This window comes from Pseudochaenichthys georgianus, chromosome 12 (assembly GCF_902827115.2).
Source record: "Pseudochaenichthys georgianus chromosome 12, fPseGeo1.2, whole genome shotgun sequence".
NCBI lineage: Eukaryota > Metazoa > Chordata > Actinopteri > Perciformes > Channichthyidae > Pseudochaenichthys > Pseudochaenichthys georgianus.
In genome coordinates, this window is record NC_047514.1 from 7,903,093 (window position 1) to 7,925,411 (window position 22,319).

The 22,319-nt window shown below is 41.3% G+C and overlaps 1 protein-coding gene across 1 annotated transcript in view; it reads left to right on the top strand.

Moving 5' to 3' along the window:
• The first annotated feature begins 13,931 nt into the window (after nt 1-13,931).
• Nucleotides 13,932-22,319, top strand: part of lpar1 (lysophosphatidic acid receptor 1) — a 36,544-nt gene continuing 28,156 nt past the window's right edge. Inside the window, exon 1 of the mRNA XM_034095678.1 lies at nt 13,932-14,309. The gene's annotated coding sequence lies outside the window, so the exon portion shown is untranslated. The remainder of the gene's footprint in view (nt 14,310-22,319) is intronic.

Sequence of the window (22,319 nt, forward strand, 5' to 3'; positions counted from 1 at the left end):
ATGCTTTCTATGAACATATCATCCTGCTCATTAAAACAGCCAGCATGACATCTGTACAGATAAGAAAAAGAAGCAAACCCTAACAAGATAGTGGATGGAATGGAGTCAGGATTCTCTGTCGGTATTACATTCTTGCACGGGAGAAAAGTCTTCCTATTGAATTCATGTACCAATTCCTGTCAGAATCTGGCAGGTTTTAGGGTCAAACGTCTCAAGTTGTTAAGCCCTACGAGATAACCTTGGTGACCTTTGCCCTCAGGGCCCTGACCGACAGTCTTGTGGAAGTGTAGAAACAATTGTTGAACTAGACATTAGCTGCTGTGACATACTGTAGTTGTCACTAACAACCATTTAATAGGTTTTCCTCATAATATATAGGGCCATCTGCCCTGCGATCCCCCCTGAGGGCACATGGCTACAGCTAGCATCTGGTTTGGCTTCCCTTTTTATCCGATAGATCAAGTTCAAACTTGTTCTTGTAGAGTTGTAGATAAGACACCGGTCTGTTTTTTTGTTAGGTGTATATAGAGACATGGACACAGAAGTAAATCAGGGGTTGACTTATGATATGTACTTCATAAAATACATTCGGGAAGAGTCAATGCCACGGCACTTGCCTCTAAAGAAGCCAGTAGCATATTCTCACAGTTCTGTAAGATTTTATGAACGCTAACCCCTTGTCAAATAACCACAAATGGGATTTTGATAGAAACATGGGTAGATACTCTAATTAAAAAGGAGGATCTTCTCCAAGGCTGTTTCCAAAAGTGACACATAAAACATGTTTCCATGTTGTAATCGGAATCCGCTCCAACATGTAATGGGTTATAATGGACCCATGCTAAACCCTTGGACAAATGTTCATGAAAATAGGGCCGGTAGTTTTTCCATAATCGTTCTGACAACGACCAAATGTAGGATTTTGTTTGGACAACCTTGTGTTCGACTTGTGCAAACTGACAGATCTCCAGCTGCTGCTGTGGCCCAAACATGCAGTTTTTTGAGTTGATTGTCTCTAACATGGGGTTTTAAGGGTTGATTTTCTTCACACAATGCCTGATAACTGCAGCAGTCAGCACATCGCCACAATGGGTGGTAGATTCACATCCTCCCTTCAGCCATTAAAACAAATAGCTCTTTATCCAAGAATGTGTGTGTGAGCCTACGGGGGAGACTCTGAGTCTGCATGACAGCAGACATGATTTGGGTTTACCTGTTTCTTGCCTATTGATGTGACTGCTTACATGTGTATACTCTCCGACAGTTGGTCTTGAAACCAGAATTTGTTGGGATCTTTCACCTGAGTTGATCGGTTGTTCCGTTGCAGAGATACAACGCATTGGGAGCAGTGCAATGTCGACGTAGTCTTTGTTTGATTACTACTAGCTGACTTGTACATCCACTAGTTACATACCATTGTACACTTACTTAAACTATAAAATAAAAACAAGGTGACTTGCATTGTCACCTCCACCACTTCGTTTTGGCTTGTTGCTTCGTTCGTCTGTTTGCATGATTACAGAGAAAATACTGTTCCTATTTCTATTGAACGTCCGGATCATAAGTCATGGCTGCGCCTGTTGACGTGAACCTGCCGTATGACCACGTTATTATTTCTTGCAACACCTAGAAGATTCTTTTTGACATCCTCCTGAATCTGTCTTTGTATACGTGTCCATATTATCAATTGTGGCATTTGGATTGTTTATGTTATTTTATTTGTCTTTTTTATTCTATTCACACATCTATTGCACAGTGTCCATCCTTGGAGAGGGATTCCTCTTCTGTTTTCCTCCCTGAGGTTTCTTCCATTTCTCCCCATTAATTATGGGGTTTATTTGGGAGTTTTTCCTAACTTGTATATTTACAGCAATGGGTGTATCACATGCAGATTCATATAAACAACATTGTGGTAGAATACTGTGTATTCAAATATTCATACAGATGCAGGCACACAATATATTTGTTGCAGATAAATCGGGTTCTACTTAGAAAGTAGATGTCAGGGGTTGAAGAGCAGGAAAAATAAAGTAGCATTGACTAGAAATAACAAAAACAGAAAGAGCAGAGAAAGCGAACACCAGAGGGTGAACATTGTGTGAGGGTTACCACAGCCATGCCACTGAGTAGTGTGTTTACATGGTACCACACCACCAGGCTTTAAACCACAGACATGGAGCTGCTCAGTGTGTGTGTGTGCGCAGCTGTGTGCATGTGTATTCTCAGTAACTGAAACACCGACCGCATGCTTGCCTGTGGTGAGAGATTCAATATGTAACCTGTGATTTTACGATGCTAACTTAGCTTCAATGAAACCTTCGACTAATTTTGTTGCACAGACAGGTGAAATCCGATCCTATATCCCTTGTACAGCTGTGTCGATTCACATTGGATTATGAATTCCTTTACTATTTCAACGAAAGCTTGGTTTTTCAGGTTGTAATTTCCACCTCAGCAAACCCTAAGCTAACATTGTTTTACTGCACACAGCAGGATAGATGTGATTATGTTTTACAATGGCAAAAGTCGAATGTCAGACCTCACAATCGTATACTTGAATTTGCCACTCTGCCATTCTAGAAGGCTTTACAAAGGACTACAAGATACAACATAAATAGTTTTAGCCCTAAACAGAGGGGAAGATTCAGTATCGATATTAATATAGTACAGTAATGCAAGATTATTGCTGGGTAAGCTTCAGCCATTATTACGGCAGAACATTTGCATTTGCTGCTTTTATAAAGCAAAAGCAGTATCAACTGTTTATAATGTTAATCACAAAGTTAAAAAGAGGGGAATACCAGAAAATTATAATTAAACTTTATAACCAACAAAACCCAGTTCTGCTCAACCAGGCTTGTTCCATCAGTGTGTTTATGTGTTTTCACTAAATATCAGCCGTGTTTTTTCTAAAAGTAAGTATCAGAAAGTCTATCAATTACTCGCCAATTTGATCCAAGTAAATATTCTTCCAATTTTGTCAGAGAAGAAAGAGTTCAGTTCAATACAGACTGATTATTTTTCCGAAATCCTCTGTTTGTTGGCAAGTTAGTTTCACAAACATATCGGAAATCGCATATGAAGACCAAAGATGTCTGACTTTGAGAAAGTTATTTGAGCCTCTTAAGAACTAATCCATTCACTTGAGTGGTTTCTGTATGACATTGTTCAAGAAAGGTGTTGTTAAGTCTTTATATTAATCTGTAACTCTGTATATCTATCGTGAGGAAAGTCGTATTGCGGTATGAAAGCCTAGTGTCCAAGGACAGAGGGTGTCGTATTGTCATACTGATATCTGTACAAACTGTGAAGTCGACTGAGACAACATTTAACATTTGTGATATTGGGCTATATAAATAAACATTGATTTAATCATAGTACTGTAATGTAAATTATGCAACTCAAACTCAGTTTGGAGTGTGTTCCTAAATGTTTTAATTTTCAATGGAAAATGTCTGTTATTTGAGATGATTTTTAACAAAGAAAATCCTGGTCCTTCCATCTTTCTTTGCTAGATTTTTATATTTTTGTAGTGCAAGTGTAAGACGGGAGCCAAAGAAAAGGGAGACAGGCAAGACCTGGTGAGAAGCAGAGGGACAAAGAGTTGTAAGGAAGGGAGGGATGATAAGAGGAGGGATTGGAAAGAGAAACACAAGTGGTGTGCAGAAAGAGCCGGGCACGGGTGCAAGGAAAGGTTATGAGAGGAATGAGGTAGTGAGAAAATTAGAAAAAAAATTAGTGGGAAAATATAAAAAGTAAGGTTAGTTGGCAGGAAAGGGTGGGGGAGAAAAGAGTGAAACCAGATAGAGAGGGAGGCAGGAAGGAAAAGGAGGGTACGCTAAAAAGTGAAATGCCAGCAAAAGAGAAGGAGAAAGAGAGGGAAGAATAAGGGGGGAAAATGGAGGGATAAAGATGTAGGTACTGACTGGGGGGAGGGAGAAGTGGGGGATGGACAAAGAAGAAGGTAGAGGTGGGGGGTTCTTCAGTTTTTTTCTGAGGAAAGCAGTTGAAAGTAATTGGTTCCTTATGTGAAGCTGAGCTTAGTTCTCCAAATAAAAGGCCTTTCTGTCAGCTGTAATGGCTTGTCCATGCTGCACTAGCTCCGGTGGGGGCTACATTAGCATCCTAGCATAGCGCTCAACCTGTTTTGAATTAAAAGGTAGGCAAATAAATACAATTGTACAAACTGTGATGGCCTTATTAGCATCAAAGGACAGCTCTTAAAGTGAATTTCTTGGCGACAATCCAATTTCATCTATTGGGGGCCAGATACAAATCTAAGTTTAAAACTGCAGCTGTTAGGCTAGTACAGTGGAAATATTAAACAAACACATTAACATTTTATCTGTATATAACTAATGAACAGGCAATGCCCTGACAAATGCCAGATAATGGGATAATGTTGTCACCATACTTCACACTTAATCACCATTTTGGAAAAGACAATGTAAGAAAAGCATTTATAGGATTTGTTTTGCAAATACAAAGATTGTTATTAGTCTCTTATATTTGTAGGTAAAACATGAAGCCTAAGACAGTTATAAAGCTTGCAAGCTTAAACAAATGTATAACTAGTCCTTTATAAAAAGAAAACAATATGTTCAACCATGCAAACTACTGGTTTTGTACTGATGCAGTTCCAAGGGAAGAGTAAACATATCAAATGCATCTGCAATACTGGGGATATGTTTCATAGTCAAGCATTCACACACGCACGCACGCGCGCGCGCACGCACGCACGCACGCACGCACACAGCACACACACACACACACACACACACACACACACACACACACACACACACACACACACACACACACACTCACACTCCACTGACCCGAGTGCCACAGTGAGAGTCTGAGCCACTACAAATGCCAGACCTCATTGACCTCACAGACTCAATCACATACTGTGTCCTAATGTGCACAATGTAGTGACTGCTTTTTCGTCTTTTGTTTTCTTAGTTATGTTCTCTGTATTTTATATGTTTGTGTTATGTGTAACGTTGCTGCTTTCTTGGCCAGGTCAGCATTGAAAATGAGATTTTATCTCAATGCTTTTATCTGGTTATAAATAAAGGTTAAATAAAAATGAAATAAAAAATAGCTGTCACATAAGAGCCCTCTTTGTGTGTGCGCGCACATTTCATATGCTTACTTGCCTGTTTGTGTCTTTCCCTGTGAGTGACTTTGTTTGCTTACCTGATTGAGACAGTATTCTGTTTTACATTTTGGGGTGAATTGTAAAGTAATGTGGGCTAGCTACATCGTCTCCATTGACTTGTTGCGTTAGTTTACATAGTTGTTCCATTCAATAGCACTGTATGTATGACTAACGGGGGAGAATAACGTTTTCTTCCATTTTTAGCAGGAACATCACATGAATTGTTCGAAGAGAAGGGGGAGAGGAAATAGTCAAACTAAAACATAGCCCGTTACCTGGTAGCTAGTAATTTGAACGTAGCGTTAGCTGGTGGTCTGTTGCTAATTATGCAGGCTAGCTGTATACATGTGTGTCATTTAAACTTGATGTATTATTCTAATCTAAAGTTTGTGGGCATTGCTTAGAGGAAAGGCTGTAAACCGAGTGCATTACAAGAAGAACACTATATCAATGATGAAGACATTGACAGGGGAGTCTGATTACCATGTATCATCACCTGAGTAAAGGAAGTCGCCATGACTAATCTGTCGTCTCTATCTCATAACTCTCTCCTCTTTGGCAATTAGAGAGAGATGAGAGACTAGATGCTGACCGGAAAACACGCACGCACGCACGCACGCACGCACGCACGCACGCACGCACGCACGCACGCACGCACACACACACGCACACACACACACACACACACACACACACACACACACACACACACACACACACACACACACACAGTCTGAGTTACTATCATTGTGTGCATCTGCTCTGTGTTATACTGTCTGCAGCTATCGTGACAATAACATCTCCGAGTCATAGTAGCAAAGTACATTTAATACATTTGGCCAAAGGGATTTTGTTTACTTCTCGCATCTGTTTGTGCGACCAAGTAAAGACGGTTGTTCAGTCATGCTTTTTTACATATTTAGTGTACTTTATTCATCATTTAAGTGGCAAAAAAGCTTGTGAAAACCTTTTATCAATGATCCAAGTACGGAGAAAACAATAAAGTACTGCAGAAAATTCACATTGCTTAATTATCTTTGATATTGGCTAATTTGTTATTCATTTCTATTTTCATGCTAACCAAACGTGTTTTTACTGTCGCCAATTGGTGATCCAATCCCCAGCTATCTATTTTTCTTTCCATCCATTTGTTTTGTCTGGTACTTTTATAAAAGACTGCCTCATTATTGTTGTGTTATAGTCATATGGATGCGCTCTATATCCAAACTGATTGTATCTGCATCAAAGATAGCTCATAATTGGCTCCTTTCATGCAACCACCTCAGAGTTTTGTTTACTTTGTGATGTAATTCATCCCTCCAACCCCGGGCTGTTTATGTAGCCTTTTCTCCCCCCCCCACCTTCTACTTCTTTCTTCCATTTCCTCTATTTCACCCTGCCTAAACCCCTTGGTCTCTTTTACTTTCTGGCTTCACTACTGAAATGTAGCTCTCCTTTGAAACCCCTGTGCCTCCCTCTCCCTCTCGCTGCTGACAATGTGACTATTTCAGTCTAATTTAATTCTCTGATCTTATAATTCTTTCTCAATACCAACGAGGTGGGGTTTATTGTCAGGGGGATACTTTCCTGCCTCTAAATGCTTTGAAATCTAAGTATAATTTTGTAATGGGACATAAGGATGCAGTTCAGGCTTAAGAAGAGGATCTTTGTCTGCCTGAATTCAAAGTGTCAGCCCTCCTTTATCTACATTACTATTATATATATATATATATATATATACATATATATATATATAATGTCACATGGAGCCAGACCTGGCCACAAGCCTTTTTAAAGGCAAGTGTGACGTTATACAACGTTTTTATCACACAGAGTTTGCATCAGGCAAATAAAACAAAGCTCTCTAACTCCTAACCCAACCCTAACCCTAATGTGGTCCATTCTGTTAATGTAATGATGTTAAGTTGGCATAATGTTTACCATATCCACCATATTAGCGTTTCATGTTCACATGCTGTCATTTACTTAGTAGAACAAAACACAACAGTTTATCTGAGCCTGATGGCAGGTTTTGGTTAAAAAACTAAATATATTTTGCCAATATGTAATTTTGAACTGATGATGGTGCTCGATCAAAAGCATGTTGCTAGCATGAATACTATTATATTTTTGCTTTTTTGTATACAAATACTAAGATCCTTGGGTTGTGGAGAAAGCGGATGACAATGTCCAGGCCTCCAGCCTCGTGCCATGAAGAATACGATATATAAACAGTTTTGCAATCACTGCTCTTCACTTACATACCTATAATTACATTGGTTTGTTTACTACTAACACTTCAGTAAATGCTACCAGAAGGATAACAGCCCTGTGGGTGTGAGACAATGTGGGTGCTTGCTAAACATAGTGATGAACAGTCAATTGAGGTTGAATTGCTCCTGATTTGGTCCTGGCTCTGCCTCTGCTCAGGTGTTTCTGAACTGCCATCATCTCTGATACTTAATTAAGGAAGTCTGGAGGAGACCAATTGGTTTCTTCTGTTTTGCTGCCAGACACCACGGTACTCAGTCTTAAGGCCCAGACACACCAAGCTGACACCAAAGAACACGTCCCGATGGAACACGACTGTTGTGTCGCCTCACGTCGCCTGCGTCTTGGCCAACAGTCACACTGGAACACACCGCAAAGACTTCAGCCGAAATGCCGCTCCTCTGTTTTCATAACTGTCTAAGCATGAGACTGAAGTTCCCACTGTGGGTCAAAATAATGCGCTGTGACTCCGAGGTAACTGTCATTACTAAGTGAAGTCCAATAGTCTCCGGTGAGCGCAACTGTGGAAGTCTTTCTTAAATCCTCCTCTACTTTCACTTTTTGGACTTCATACAAGTTGTGTATTTTCGACACAGTGGTGGCTCTGGAAGACAATTCATAAGTGCAGTCGTTGGATGCGACCCGAATTATATCACTCAGCCCCTCGTCCTCCACAATGTTAATTGGCCTGCAAGATGTAGCCACCTATTTAGCGATCTTTGTTGAAAGTTTGCTGCTCGTAGACGTGTCCAGGCGTCACCCCCGCACACTTTCAAGTGTGGTCTGCCGCAAGCGGGCGGCAGGAGTGGGGCTGTCGGCATCAGCAGTGTGCTTGGATTGTATAGATGGTATTTTAAACTCGATGCGCTCTGAAACTACGGGGCGGTTGAGGACAAAAAATGCACATCGCGTTCAAATAATTAGTGGCGTTAAATAATGTTTGCATTATTAACGTGTTAACTTGACAGCCCTAACAAAATCACGATTTTCCTGCACAGTGAAGGATAAAGTATATAAATATAGTTTTTTATATAGGAGGGCTGCAGGAAACTCTCTTAAGGAGTGACACATGAAAAGTGGGGTGCACCTTCAAGGCAAGAGGCAACTTAAGCCTAACCACACTAGGATTGATGACCCGTTCTATCTCATAAGGTCCAATGTACCTGGGAGTGAGTTTCCGAGAATCAGTTTGAAGAGGGAGGTCACGGGAGGAAAGCCAAACCTTCTGGCCCGGTTGGTAATCCGGAGCTGGTCGTCGATGACGATCCGCCATCCTCTGGTTCCGGGCGGAGGTGCGGGTAAGAGCTTCCCGGGCTTCACGCCAGACTCTGCGGGCTCGCCGAAGATGCCCCTGTACCGAGGGAGCCGCCACCTCTCAATCTTGAACCGGGAAAAGGGGGGGTTGGAAGCCGTTGGAAGCCATAAAGGGTGACATACCTGTGGCAGAGCACACCAGGGAGTTGTGGGCGTACTCAACCCATGGCAGATGAAGAGACCATGAGGCTGGGTTTCGAGAGGCAACACAACGAAGAGCCGTTCCCAGGTCCTGATTTGCCCGCTCCGTCTGGCCATTGGTCTGGGGATGGTACGCAGTGGACAAACTGGCCGACGCCCCCAATGCCCGGCAAAAGGCCCTCCAAACTTGGGAGGAAAACTGCGGACCCCTGTCTGAAACAATATCCTGTGGGATACCATGCAGCCTAAAAACATGCTGGGTGAGAAGAGTGGCAGTCTCGAGGGCAGAAGGTAGTTTAGGCAGAGGGACAAAGTGCACAGCCTTAGAGAAATGGGCAACGATGGTCAGAATAGTGTCGTTCCCGTCTGATGGTGGGAGACCAGTCACAAAATCCACCGCAATGTGGGACCAGGGCCGGTGGGGAATGGGAAGGGGGCGAAGAAAGCCAGCGGGGGCCTGATGTGAGGCCTTGCTGCGGGCACAGGCGGAACAAGCTGATACATACTCCTTTGTGTCTGCGGACATAGTGGGCCACCAGAAGCGTTGTCGAATTAGGGCCAGGGTCCGATGAAAACCTGCATGGCAGGCAACTTTGGACGCGTGTCCCCACTGGAGCACTGGAGATCTAGCATCGGGGGAAACGAACAGCCGGTCTGGTGGACAATCCTGAGCCGCTGGATTGTCCTCCTGGGCCTCCTGGACCACCCTTTCAATCTCCCATCTAGCTGCTCCCATGACACAGGAAGATGGCAGAATGGTTGCATCTCTTGAATCCTCCACTGGGGAAGCGAACTGCCGGGACAAGGCGTCGGCCTTCACATTCCTGGAGCCAGGCCGGTCAAGGTGAAGTTGAACCGTCCCAGGAAGAGAGCCCACCGAGCCTGGCGCGAGTTGAGCCTGCGTGCAGAGCGAAGGTAAGACAAATTCTTATGGTCCGTCCATACTATAAAAGGATGGTTGGCTCCCTCGCACTTCTCAGCCTTAACGTACAGTCTGTTCTCAAGAAGTCTCTGCAGTACCAGCCTTAAATGCTGGACATGCTCCTGAAGAGTGTGAGAGAAGATTAGGATGTCCTGTTTAACATGTCACGCAAGACATCATTAATCATAGCTTGAAAAAACCCAGGTGCGTTCGTTAACCCAAAAGGCATTACTAAATACTCAAAATGTCCCCGGGGAGTATTGAATGCAGTCTTCCACTCATCCCCCTCCCTTATTCTCACCAAGTGGTACGCATTGCGAAGATCCATCTTTGTTCCCCTTCATGAAGGGGAACAAAGGCTGAGTCTATGAGTGGAAGGGGGTACTTGTTCTGACTGTGATCTCATTAAGACCTCTGTAGTCTATGCAAGGGCGTATGGGTCTTGTCCTTCTTGTCCACAAAAAAGAAACCTGCGCCCATAGGAGATGAAGAGGGCCGAATAAGCCCAGCAGCGAGTGAGTCAGAGATGTAACTCTCCATGGCCTCCTTCTCTGGCCTGGAGATATTGTACAGTTTACTAGACGGAAAGGGGGTGCCAGGGAGCAAATCTATGGCACAATCGTAGGGCCGGTGAGGCGGCAAGGATAGGGCGTGGTCCTTGCTGAAGACCTCCTTGATGCTGTGATATTCAGGGGGTACGGAGGTGAGATCAATGGGTTTGAGGGGGTCTGGTGCACTAGTAACTGTGGGGGGTACAGCAGAGTGTAAGCAATGAGAGTGACAGAATAAACTCCAGTTAACGATAGATGAGTTGGCCCAATCTATGTGGGGGTTATGGAGCTTCAACCACGGAAAACCTAAAACGAGTGGTGACATGGGTGAGGGGATAAGGTACAGGGAGATTATCTCGTGATGGTTACCAGAGAGCTTGAAGGAAACTGGAGCAGTACGGTGGGTGACTTGGGATGGGAGTCTCCCATCTAAGGCAAACAGATCCTTAGGTTCTGGAAGATGCTCGAAAGGGAGTTTAGACTGCATAACAAAGTCAGAGTCAATGAAATTGTCATCCGCACCAGAATCTATCAAGACTTGAAGCGGAACAGAGTTCTGAGACCAAGAAATAGTTCCTTTAACTGGGATGCGGTTGGAGGAGGCTAAGTGGATAGAGGTACGGCTCATCAGTGCTCCCCCTGTCGCTGATGAGCCAGGTCTTTTGGCCGAGAAGGACAACCGGCGCTGAAGTGACCAGCCTGGCCACAGTAGAGGCAGAGTTGCTGATGAAGACGGCGTTGACGTTCAGATTGGGTAAGTGTCATCCCTCCCAGCTGCATGGGCTCCTCCATGAGGAAGGGAGAAACATTGGTAGCTGGAGAAGCACTGGAAGGCCAGGAGTCAGGAGGATGAAGAGAAGGTCCAGGGAATGCAGGCCGTCTAGGAAACTTGGACTGCGGGGGAAGGGAGGTGGGGCTATGCTCTCCTGATCTCTCCCTACACCTCTCGCGGAGGCGGTTATCTAATCGTGTCGCGAAAGAAATCAACTCTTCTAAGGAGGAGGTGTCATCCCTGGCAGCTAGTTCATCTTTTAAATCCTCATTTAGCCCCTTACAAAAAATTCCCAGCAAGGCCATGTCATCCCAACCGCTCTCTGCTGCAAGAATGCGGAAATCAACAGCAAAATTAGCAACAGAGCCTGAACCCTGGTGGAGTGAAAGGAGTCTTTTACCAGCCTCCTTCCCCCTCACTGGATGATCAAAACATAACATAGTCATTATTAATTTGTTTTAAAGCAGGAGGCGCAAATGCTTGCCTCGGGGAGGGAGAAAAAGAGCCACAGCGGAGAATAAACAGAAGGGCAACCATGGCAACCGTGCGCAGGAAGTCTTCTTTGCTGCTTTTGTGGCAGACTACAGCGCCACTTACAGGCCTGGAATATGTACTACAGCGTCTCCAGCGTATTCGAGCGGCAATGGCCGGCCGTGGCCCAACCTCTCATTCCCCTGATAGGTGGAGAGTTGACCACTAAGCGGAGCAGCGCTTTTGTGACGTAGAAAATAATTCAAATCTGAATCAGTCTGTATCAGATCCGTTACAGCCCGGTTTTTTTTTTTTAGAGATTTGGGTATAGAGGAAAAGAGAGAGGGTTGTATTTTCTGACACTTGGTGAGTTCCCTGACACACCGGGCACACATATTCATGTATAAAAGATGTACACGAGTGCATTTTGCATGATAGGTCCCCTTTAAAGGGCAAAGAAGAAACCACAAGCATGTATTGGAATAAGTCTCTATGAAAAACACTGTAGGTGGTAGTGAAACCAAACCAAACCACATTTCAGGGTTGTTAGTTGTTACAGAGTTCTGAGGGAAGGATATTAGATGTAATGAGACATTTGTCATGGTCATGATCATTGTGACTTCCTTCTGTTACTTGACCTAAAGACATGAGAGACTACGCATTGAACACCGACCAGTCATAGTTAACAGTCTTTAGAGACTGTCCGTAACATAACAACACTGGTTGTTTTTAAATGCCTATAACAACCTGCTTATGTTCACATTTACCTAACAGAAACCTTAGTGCCCATGAAAATTATGGCTTTATTCTTGCAGTAGTTTAAGATGAATTAAACCTCTATAGGACCACAAAGAACGTGACCATTGTTTGAATCTCATTTCGATGTAGTTTCCGTAACCTTTACCAGGTAGTTTTTGTGTCTAAGGCTAACCAAACCTTATTTTGCCGTGGCTGATCAACAGGGTCATTTTTGTAAAAGTACACTTAAGTTACAACTACGTTTTGCAAGGCCATGACACAATGGTAGCCTGCAGACATAAATATAATATATATTCCAGCCACGATTCCTATTCCATGCGCATCCATACATCATGGTCAGAGATGCGAGAATGCAGTTGGATTTAAGGGATGGTGTCTACGGCCGGATTTACACTTAACAGTTTAAAACCACTGCAATGGCCTGTTCACATTTAGTTTATAAAACGTCCTAAATGTCACAATTTCAAAAAGATGACGTCTTCAAATACCTGTTTTGTTCACAGGTTCATGCCTTACGATAATCAGTTTCATACCGCAAAAGACATAGAAAAGCAACAGAATCTCTTCATTTAAAGCTATGAATGTTAGTGTTACTTTTATTTTCAATTGACTAATCTCTATAAAAATATATAAATTGTTGGACTATGCTCTTTTTTTGGCTAATATTGTATAGTCTCATCACAGATTATAAAGTAGTGACTGCTTCTAGTCCTAACGTTGTTTTATGGATTACTTTGAGGGCACGGGGGCAACATTTGTGTGCATTGCTTGGAAATTGGTCCTAAATTACATTAATTGTCATTGACATGCAATTCCAGGACAAATGAGAAAATGTTTTATTCCTCCATGTATCGTAACTTTAACACTTCATTTTATTCCACAGTCGCTGCGGTTGGTTAACTACAAACACCTCAGTAAGTGTTCACAGATGGTGTAGAGTTGGCAGACAGAACTGTCCTCACCAAATACTTTCTCATAACTTCATAGGTTCAAACTTTACTTGGATACCAGCACCGGCAGACAGGAGGAAATATTTCCAGTATATTATGTGGAGGGGTTAATTGGTAAGGAATAAAATATGTCTTTGAGTCCCACAGTGTCAGTCTCACACTCTCTTTTTCTCTCTGCTTCCCTTCACCCCTCTCCCCCTTCCTGTCTCTCTCTTAACAAGTTACTGAAAAAAATGTGTTTCCAATTAGGCACTGAGGGGAAAAGAAGAACTCTAAAACTGCAAACACTACGAGAAATGTCTTGGATAAAAGGGCATTTAAACATCATAAAATATACCTTTCAAACAAGATTAGTACGGCCAAATGTGAATTGATTAATACATGCTGCTTTAGACATTAGGGCGTACCTGTCTTCTGTGTGAAGATGCACACATAATTTACACATTTCGATTTGCAGTGAAATGCTAATACATTTGCTGTCCCTACAAAAACAATGTCAATGCAGATTCTGATTGAAATCATTTTTTTGCAGTGTGTGCAAGCATGTGTGTTTGTGACGTCATGTGCAGGCAAAGGTCCTCTCCTGCTGAGTGTGTGTGGCAGTCGCTCGGTCAGAGAAAGAGAGAGCTTGGCGGAGACGCCGCGCCAGCGCAGAGAGGCACGGAGACGCAGCTGAGAGCATCAAGGCGACTTCATCTGCAAACAAATCAATAAAACTACTTTTATTTTTAAACAGGCACACACCTGCGGGGGGAAAAAACCATCAAAGGAGTTATTGCTTTGCTGCACGGACATAACATGAAAGGGTTACCTGGCTTTATTTTGGATTTGGAGTCTTTTATCATTACACCGCTGCGACTTTGACACGAGTTGCCCAGTCTTTAGGAGTTGTCTGTTTGAAGAATTTGAAGGCACCCCGAATAAAACTTCCAGGATCTGCTCAGGGACTAAACTCAGATACCAACGTACTGCTCTCATTGGAAAGGAAAACACAGTAAGTATTCCATCTCATGTATTGCATAATGAATGAACCCTAATACATTTGCTCCATATGGGAAAATAACGTTGTTTTTTTCTTTGGCTGATTTAAGCGCGTTTTTAATGCACGCACGGATGGGGCATTTTTAGATAATCAAAGTGTAGGCTACCTGCCACGTAGACGTTGCTAGAAATCATTCGGTTGAGATAAAGGTTTGATGGCATTAACAGATGCGTAAAAACTGCTGTGCGCACCCTTACTTCGCTCGGTTGCGCGCACATAAGGGTCGAGAACGGGGTTCGCTGCTGGAATTATATGACTTGTTGTGCCAGAGCTGGAGTCTTTCTCCAACTCTGGGATAAGAACAACATTCATGGAAGGGAGTGAGAGGGAAAAAAGAAGCGGGCGTTGAGTCTGGGAGTAAAAAAGTTTGACATCTGTCTTGATTTTCCACGCTGATCTTGCAGTCAGAGAATGTGTTCGGAATTGTTCTTCTTTTCTTCTGTCCCAAATGTAAACCCCCTTTTTTATATACAAAAAAAAGTTATTCATGTAGCCGTTGTCCATTCAACAGCAAATACTTATGTTGTCAGTGTCAGCACTAAAATGTGTGATATGGAGGCCAGCAGCACATTGATGGTCCTTAAACATTTCTTGTGGTTTTGGCATCTTCCCAAAGTATACACCTTGGTGCTGTCTACTACCGGCAGGAGTCAATGCACCGTACTGTGTCCTGGACTCAGGCCTTGAAATAAAACAACAATTTCATGAACCAGCTTCACTCGTTTCTGAACTCCAAAGCTACGAGACACTTGCAGAACCAATGATGTGGTTTGGCCCTGCCACCAAAGCAAGATCAGAAATTGTAGATGCATGATTTTCAGGCAAATGTCACCCTATCCTATTTTACCTGTAACAAGGATGGAGATAAAGAGTTTATTTGGCTGTCTTGTCTTGCTGTACAGAAATAGAAAGACATACAGAGAATACAAAAGCAAACGCAGAATATTCCAACGTATCACATTAATGATCATTGCTGCATATTGCTATAGTTCTGGCCAGGTGCTGCCTGTTTTCGTTGAATTAGTAGAGACACGAAACCCTAATGCTGAGAGGACAGTTTTTTTCATTCACCTGAGAGGTGATTGTGAAAAGCCTTATGACTAAAGCTTAGCATTTACAGAACATAGCCACATGCATTGCTCCCAAGTGTGTGGTGTACATGAATTAAGGCTGTACATGTTTGATAAGAAAGAGTCCCAATAATGACTTTAACTGAAGGACACATTTAACACTTAAGCTGTCCAACATTTTGACCCAAAGTAGAACATCTTAACTGACTGCTGGCCAGGCTGCTGTAAAACTTCGCTTTTCTGTCCCCAGAGAAGAATTTCGAGAAACTTGACATGTCACATTAAACAGGTTGTTTCAGAAATGTTCTGTTATAACAAAATGAGTGGCTTGATTGCTCTGACTGACATTAGTTTGTATTTGTCACCTTCAGAGGATCTGATACTTTTGTCACTTCTTGACCTTTCACTCTAGATCCAGGCTAAGATTGTGTTGAATGTTGTGCCCCTTGGGTTTTCTTAATCCTAACCCTCAAGCCAAAATGTCCATTTGTACCCAAACTCAAATTTTTATAGGAGAGATAAGAACTTACTGAGTGCTTAAATGCTCCCCTGAAGATATCAAATGCGGCACACAGATGGTTCACAAGTGTAAAGGTTGGTTAGAGTTCCCTTTAGTCTTTCTACACCATGGCTTTTTGTGTTAGAAGTGTCAAATACATCTGTATAAAGGAAAAAATACAGACTTTTTTAAAACCAAAAATAGCAAGAATAAAATCAAAAAGTATTTCTGGCAATATTTGCCTTACATGAGCTTTAATGTACTGCGGGTTTTAAGCCTTTAAGTCTATGTTTACCTAAAACAAATGGCAGGATTACCATGAAATGTACTCTGAATGGTCATTATCTTTAATGGCATTTCCTTTTCATCTACATTTCCACTTGCACCCAACACACAGATTTGCTTGTTCATCAGTTCTATATAAACAGATTGTGAAGGTCTAGTGTAAAAGAAAGTAAAAGGCCATTTGCTCCCTGCGTGTTTGCCCTTTTGATTTGACCTAATTAATACTGACAGGCTCAAATGGTACTTGTTTGTGTGTGTCTGTGAGTGTCATTATTTGTGTATTCAATGGAGTTGGCGAGAACACTGTTTACCTCCCACCCACTGCCACAAGCCTCAGGGGGTCTTTGATGGTATAGTGGTGTGTGAGAAGCATGTACACTTCTGTAGATGGATTAGGTTGGTCTCCTTCAAGCTGTTTTAATGATAGAATCCACATTCTCAGAATAAAAACAGACTGATGATACTTTGCAACACTTTCCTGGTTGAAATACGGATAAACTTCACCCTATTTCATCCCACTGTATGACCCTCTGTGGAATTTCCTGTATATTGACTTGGCAACTAGAGCATAGGATCTTCACAATGTTAAGTGTTGGGCTGAAAATAAGACATTTAACCTTTCCACTTTAGAGTGGACAGGAATAATTAGTATTACTTGTAATTGTGAAATTCCTCAGAAATAGGGCTGCAGCCCACTTGGTGTCCTGACCTATGGTTTATTGAACCAAGGCCAGATTTGTTGCGTACAGATCTCAGTCTTTAGTTTAGTCATTCTAACTCATGTGTTGAAATCACTGAAGCAAATGTGTATCTACACATTTTAAAAACGAAAATCATTTTGATTGAATACATAATAACACATGTATGGGATTTGACTCCGATGTCAAATGAGCTCCTTTCTTAGCCAAAAAGTACAACACATAACATACTGGTATCCTAATAGTATCCTTTATAATAATATAAAGGTTTAAATGTGTGTTTATTAGATTGATGTCCTTCCAGTGAGTTGATCTCCTTGCCACGGGGAGAGCGAATTGAAGGTGCTGGTCCTTTTCTCCAGTCCACTTTAGATATAATCGAAGAAAGAAACGGTACAACCCCCAGTTAGTGGCACAAACAAACAGAACATAAATTAAAGGCCAAAGTAAAAGATATTAAACAATTGTCATAATTGCTGTCTATTGATAAAAGTATCACTATTGTTTTATTGACCTGGCTTACTTCAAATATAGCATGAGTCTACATTCTTAAAATCTAAACACTTTTAATGTATCCGCCCTCCTTTTTGAGGGATCTTGCAGACTTTACAGTTTATAAACTGTCACCGTGGATCTGACACGCCAGCACTCAAATATGGGGACAGGATAATTCTCAAGAGCACACTAGTTTCCTCAGCAACCATGGTAGCAGCACACACTATTAGTCATTAAAGCTCTGGTTGATATATTTGGCAGGTTGATAGATTTGACAGGATTGCAAAAACACACTCTTCCCAAAGTTATTCTACAACTTATGAGATGCTGCAAAAACTGCGAAGGGATAAGCTGATTCTTCTGACTTCTGACCTTCTTGCTCAAACTAAACAAAACCCCACCGCAAAGACTTATGGTCTCCCCTGAAGATGACTGTTTTATGTTTCCCTGCATGAGCTCTGAGATCCGTCAAAAGAAAGTGTCCTTGAAACATCTGTGTTGTGATTACTGAAGGCACAATCCTCCTCCCCCTCGTCTAAGGTCCTGCATTCCACCCATTCTTACTCCCAACGTCCAGATTGTTTCCACATTCATGCAGGTAACAGAGTTGCATTTTGTAAGCCATTGTGGCAGAAATGAAAAAGGACTTGTGAGCAGGGAAATTATTCAAACAAGACTTCCAAACAGCTTCGATAAATTAAATATACAACAAATAGTAATACGATTTGAAGAGCTGCTTAACATTAATACTTTTCAGAACAAGCATTGCGTTCTTAACTTCCATTAAAATGCAAATCATTTCCTTTCTGTGTAAAACCTGGGGTCAGACTTCTTCTTTAACTGCAGATCATGCTCAAGTTGGAGATCATACGTTATAAGCGTGATGAGCCACGAACCATTTGTTCACGCTGCTTTGGTTTGTACTGACACCTAAAAGCATACCTAAAAAGGTGCCCATTTGATGCTTTAATTTGTGATAAAAACCAATATCAGAACCAGAAACAGGTTTATTGCCAGGTAGGTTCACACATACGAGGAATTTGACTTAATGTCATGGTGCATACATAAAATATAAAACCCAAAAATATAAAATACAAAAAATCTTTAAGGACACTATAATAAAATATAGTTGGATAGCAATAAAATAAAGCAGTAATTTACAGCGAAATAGAATGCAGTGAATTATAGAATATAAAATATAAAATAAGAAATATGTGCCATAAGCAGTATTTGAACATTGTGTGCATTAATGTAATGCATATAGTCTACGTTGTGGCTGAGGTAAAGTGTCAGTGGGGGGGCCGGGCCTTGTTTAAGAGACCGGTGGCGGAGGGGAAGAAACTGTTCAGGTGGCGAGAGGTTTTGGTCCTGATGGAGTGCAGCCTCCTGCCAGAGGGGAGGGGGGTGAACAGTTTGAGTCCAGGGTGGGAGGGGTCGGCCACAATATGTTTTGTGAAGAAACACCTCTGTATGTTCAAAGGTACTTAATGTGAGGCTGTCCTCATATTTGTTTTAATAAATCGGTTTAGACGGTCATAACTTGTCCTCTTTAAGTTGGACAACGGTTTAAATAAGAGATACCGAGAGTGCATACAAGGTACTTCAATGCTTCCAATGAATTGGCATCATTTTGGTTTGGTTTGTGACTTGGTGGAAGGGAGTAACATTCAATTTGGAGCGAATGCATTTGTTCTTTTTTTACTTATGGAAATAGTTTGGATGAAAGTATGTGCTCTACTAGTTCCCTTCTATTTGTGTGTAGTGCTTAGGCAACCAGACTATTTAAATGGGCTTTTTCCGAGTGAAGATAGTGATAAAAGAGAATCAGAAAAATAAGTGAGTGTAAACCTAAAGTGGTCATTGTAGCCACCTAGTCTGTAATTGCTCTAAAAATCATCACTTGTTTGAAGACAGTTTGAAACAAGTTGTCATGTTATATGAGTGCTAACCATGGTATCATGATAAACTGGGGACTGTTATTGTTGTCAGACACTTGCTGCTTGTGGTTATTGGAATATGTGTTAGCAGGGCCATTTTCATCTTATTTTAGCTCATGTAAAAATAAAGCTGTGGTTTTGACAGGAAGCTGTCCTTGTCAGTTTACTGACACTGCTGCCATTGTATGTGAGTGTCAAGGCAGTTTAGAATAGTTGCCATTGTCGAAGGGTTAGACAGAAACCATTATAAGATAACATGTTTGGTGGCATAATGCTATTTTTGATCATGTGTTCAAGTGGTTCCCTAGCCTTTTATCTACCCTGTCACATGCAAACTGGTGTTGAAAACTCCCATCAGAAATAATGTCTTTTCATGGGTAATCCTAAGAGAGTGTCCAGAAAAGTTGTTCTACAAGCCAGAAAACCAGCTAGCAGCAAGCTAGCCACCTTCGGCTGCCACATGCTACCTTTTACCTCCCCTATCACATGCTACAGCTGGTATTGAAAACTACCATCAAAAATAATGTACCTCATTGTGAATCCTTAGAGAATGTGTTTTTGTAAAAGCCAGAAAGCCACCTGGCAGCTAGTTGGCAAGCTAGTTAGTATGGTAACATGACAGCATACTGTCCAAGGTTAGACTTGTTGACTCATGTGGAATATTTTTTGCACTGAAGTTGGTACAATTAGTGTGACCACATTGACACATATTTTGTTGTGTTGGCAGTTTCAATGCAAAGTGAAACAATTGTTGGATTACATTGCTGATTGTGTACTTGTATTTTACTGTGTTTCATATCAAGTTAACATAGTTGTAAGCCTATCTACTTAAAATAGTTTCAGTGAAGTGAGCACTTCCGTAGTTTATCTAATGAGATAACGACATTGTTTTGCGCATGCCAAAAAGCAGAATGCAAAAGAGTATTATCAGTATTATTAAAAAGAAGATACTTTTGAAACAGAACATGTGAATTGTTCCTACAATTGGAAAGCTACATGTGAGTACATATTAGTTAAGTAGCCATATGCTGTCAGATCCATAAAAAGAACACCAAACATTAACATTATTATTTATTTATTTATTTATGTAATCGTTTATTTGGCAGGGACAATGCACAGTAATGAACACTTAAAACATTCAAATGTATCAAGCGTAACAGTGCCAGATTTAGCTTTGAGCTAATTTCCATCCGCAGGTCTTCATTATTCTCTCTTATTAAAATCTCTACATTTCTCATTTACAAAAGTATTCAATACAATTTTGTACCTCTTGTGAGGCAAAATGAAGCCTCAGACGTCTTTAAAAGTAAAGCTTCACAGACTTCAGACCGTGACAATGTTCATCTTTCAGAACTTGAACAACCTGAAGGCATCCAGCCAAGTAAAACACAGCAGTGTCCTGAAAGTCTCTGAATGTGACTGAATGGAGAATGAACTCTTTTGGAGACCTGAATATGGCAGTTCAGTCTGACTGAGCATAAAAGGATTTGCCAAACTGCTCCAATGCTTCTATAGACTTACCCAAGAAGACTTAAAGCTTTATTGACTGCCACATTTGTTTTCTTTGTCATGAGGGTTTATTGTGTGTGTGTATATATATATTGTCAACTCATCCAACTCCTCTACCAAATACCTTTTTATTCCCATTTGTTTCCTTCTTTGCTTTTGTGAAACACTTGGTAGCTACTATTTAAAAGTGCAAAATAAAGAAAAGCCTTCACTCTGGTCTCCATGTACAGTTATACTTAGGTCAAGTGATTCCTTTGGTGGTTCAAGAACATTCCACTACTTGTTCATAGAAACTCATTAGTTGTCTTGTTTATGCTTTTTAAAATCCTGTCCTGCATCGTTGGGCATGTAGAAAATATCTATGAAAGACCTCAAGTAATCTTAAAGCCTACCGTTAGCAGATTTACCTTGTTAACCTAAAAAAAAGAAAAAGAAACCTTAATATAATTTGCCAGGTAGATAATGTTGATTTGTTGTGTCTGTCAGCAGAATTTGTAAAAATCTACGGGGCCAATTAGCATGAAACTTGGTTGAAGGATGTATCATGGGCCAAGGCAGAGAATATAAAAAATAAGGACAAATTCAAATGACGTGGCTAATATACACAAATACTATTTCATTGACAATGAAAGAGGCATTTGGCCTTGATGGACATCTGCGCTCTCCAAGTGCCCTTCTAGATCTAATGTCCTAACATACTTACAGATTGCACTGTATTTCACAATCTTATTGTTTCATTTTTGTATTCCTTTGCATGGAAGATGTTTGTCGCATACTTTATACAAACCTTTCACATTTACCCTCAAAGCATTCATAACCCCAACCCTAACCCTATTGCAAGTATTAATGATTCTTACAAGCGTCACTCCAGAGCAATTAATGGATGCATTTTAAAAATGCTTTTGAGTCAAACCCTGAAATCTCTGAAGACTGCAGTGACGCAATGCCATATTGCATCTGAACTACAGTGATGTAATCTGAGGAATCTGTCTCCAATAGTGTGATTTCATTAGAGGATCACTGAACACACCCAACGATAAACTGCAGAGAAACCCAACACATATGGCAGGGGCTGTTTATCTGGAAGCAGTCATTGTTAAATATTTGCACAACTTTCTTTATCCTAACGAAACCAACACATCTATGACGCAGGAAGAAAGAGTGTTTAACTTTAATGCCTTTGGAGTGATGTTAAGTTTTTCCTTGTGTTGGAACCAAGTATAACTAAAGTGTGTCAAAGTGGAGCACACAGCATGTGTTTGGGTCATACAGCTTATGTTGATCTTAACTGCATTTCTCAGGACTTCCCAAGGATTATTCTCATACCTTTATATTTCCCCCAGTACTGCCATTAACCTGCTTTAGGAACATATGGAACAGATCATAGCTGAAAGACTGTAAGTAAAGAAGCTTATTAAATGGCTGTTTACTAAATGAATGGGTGTGTTATATGCTGCGCAGATAAAAAC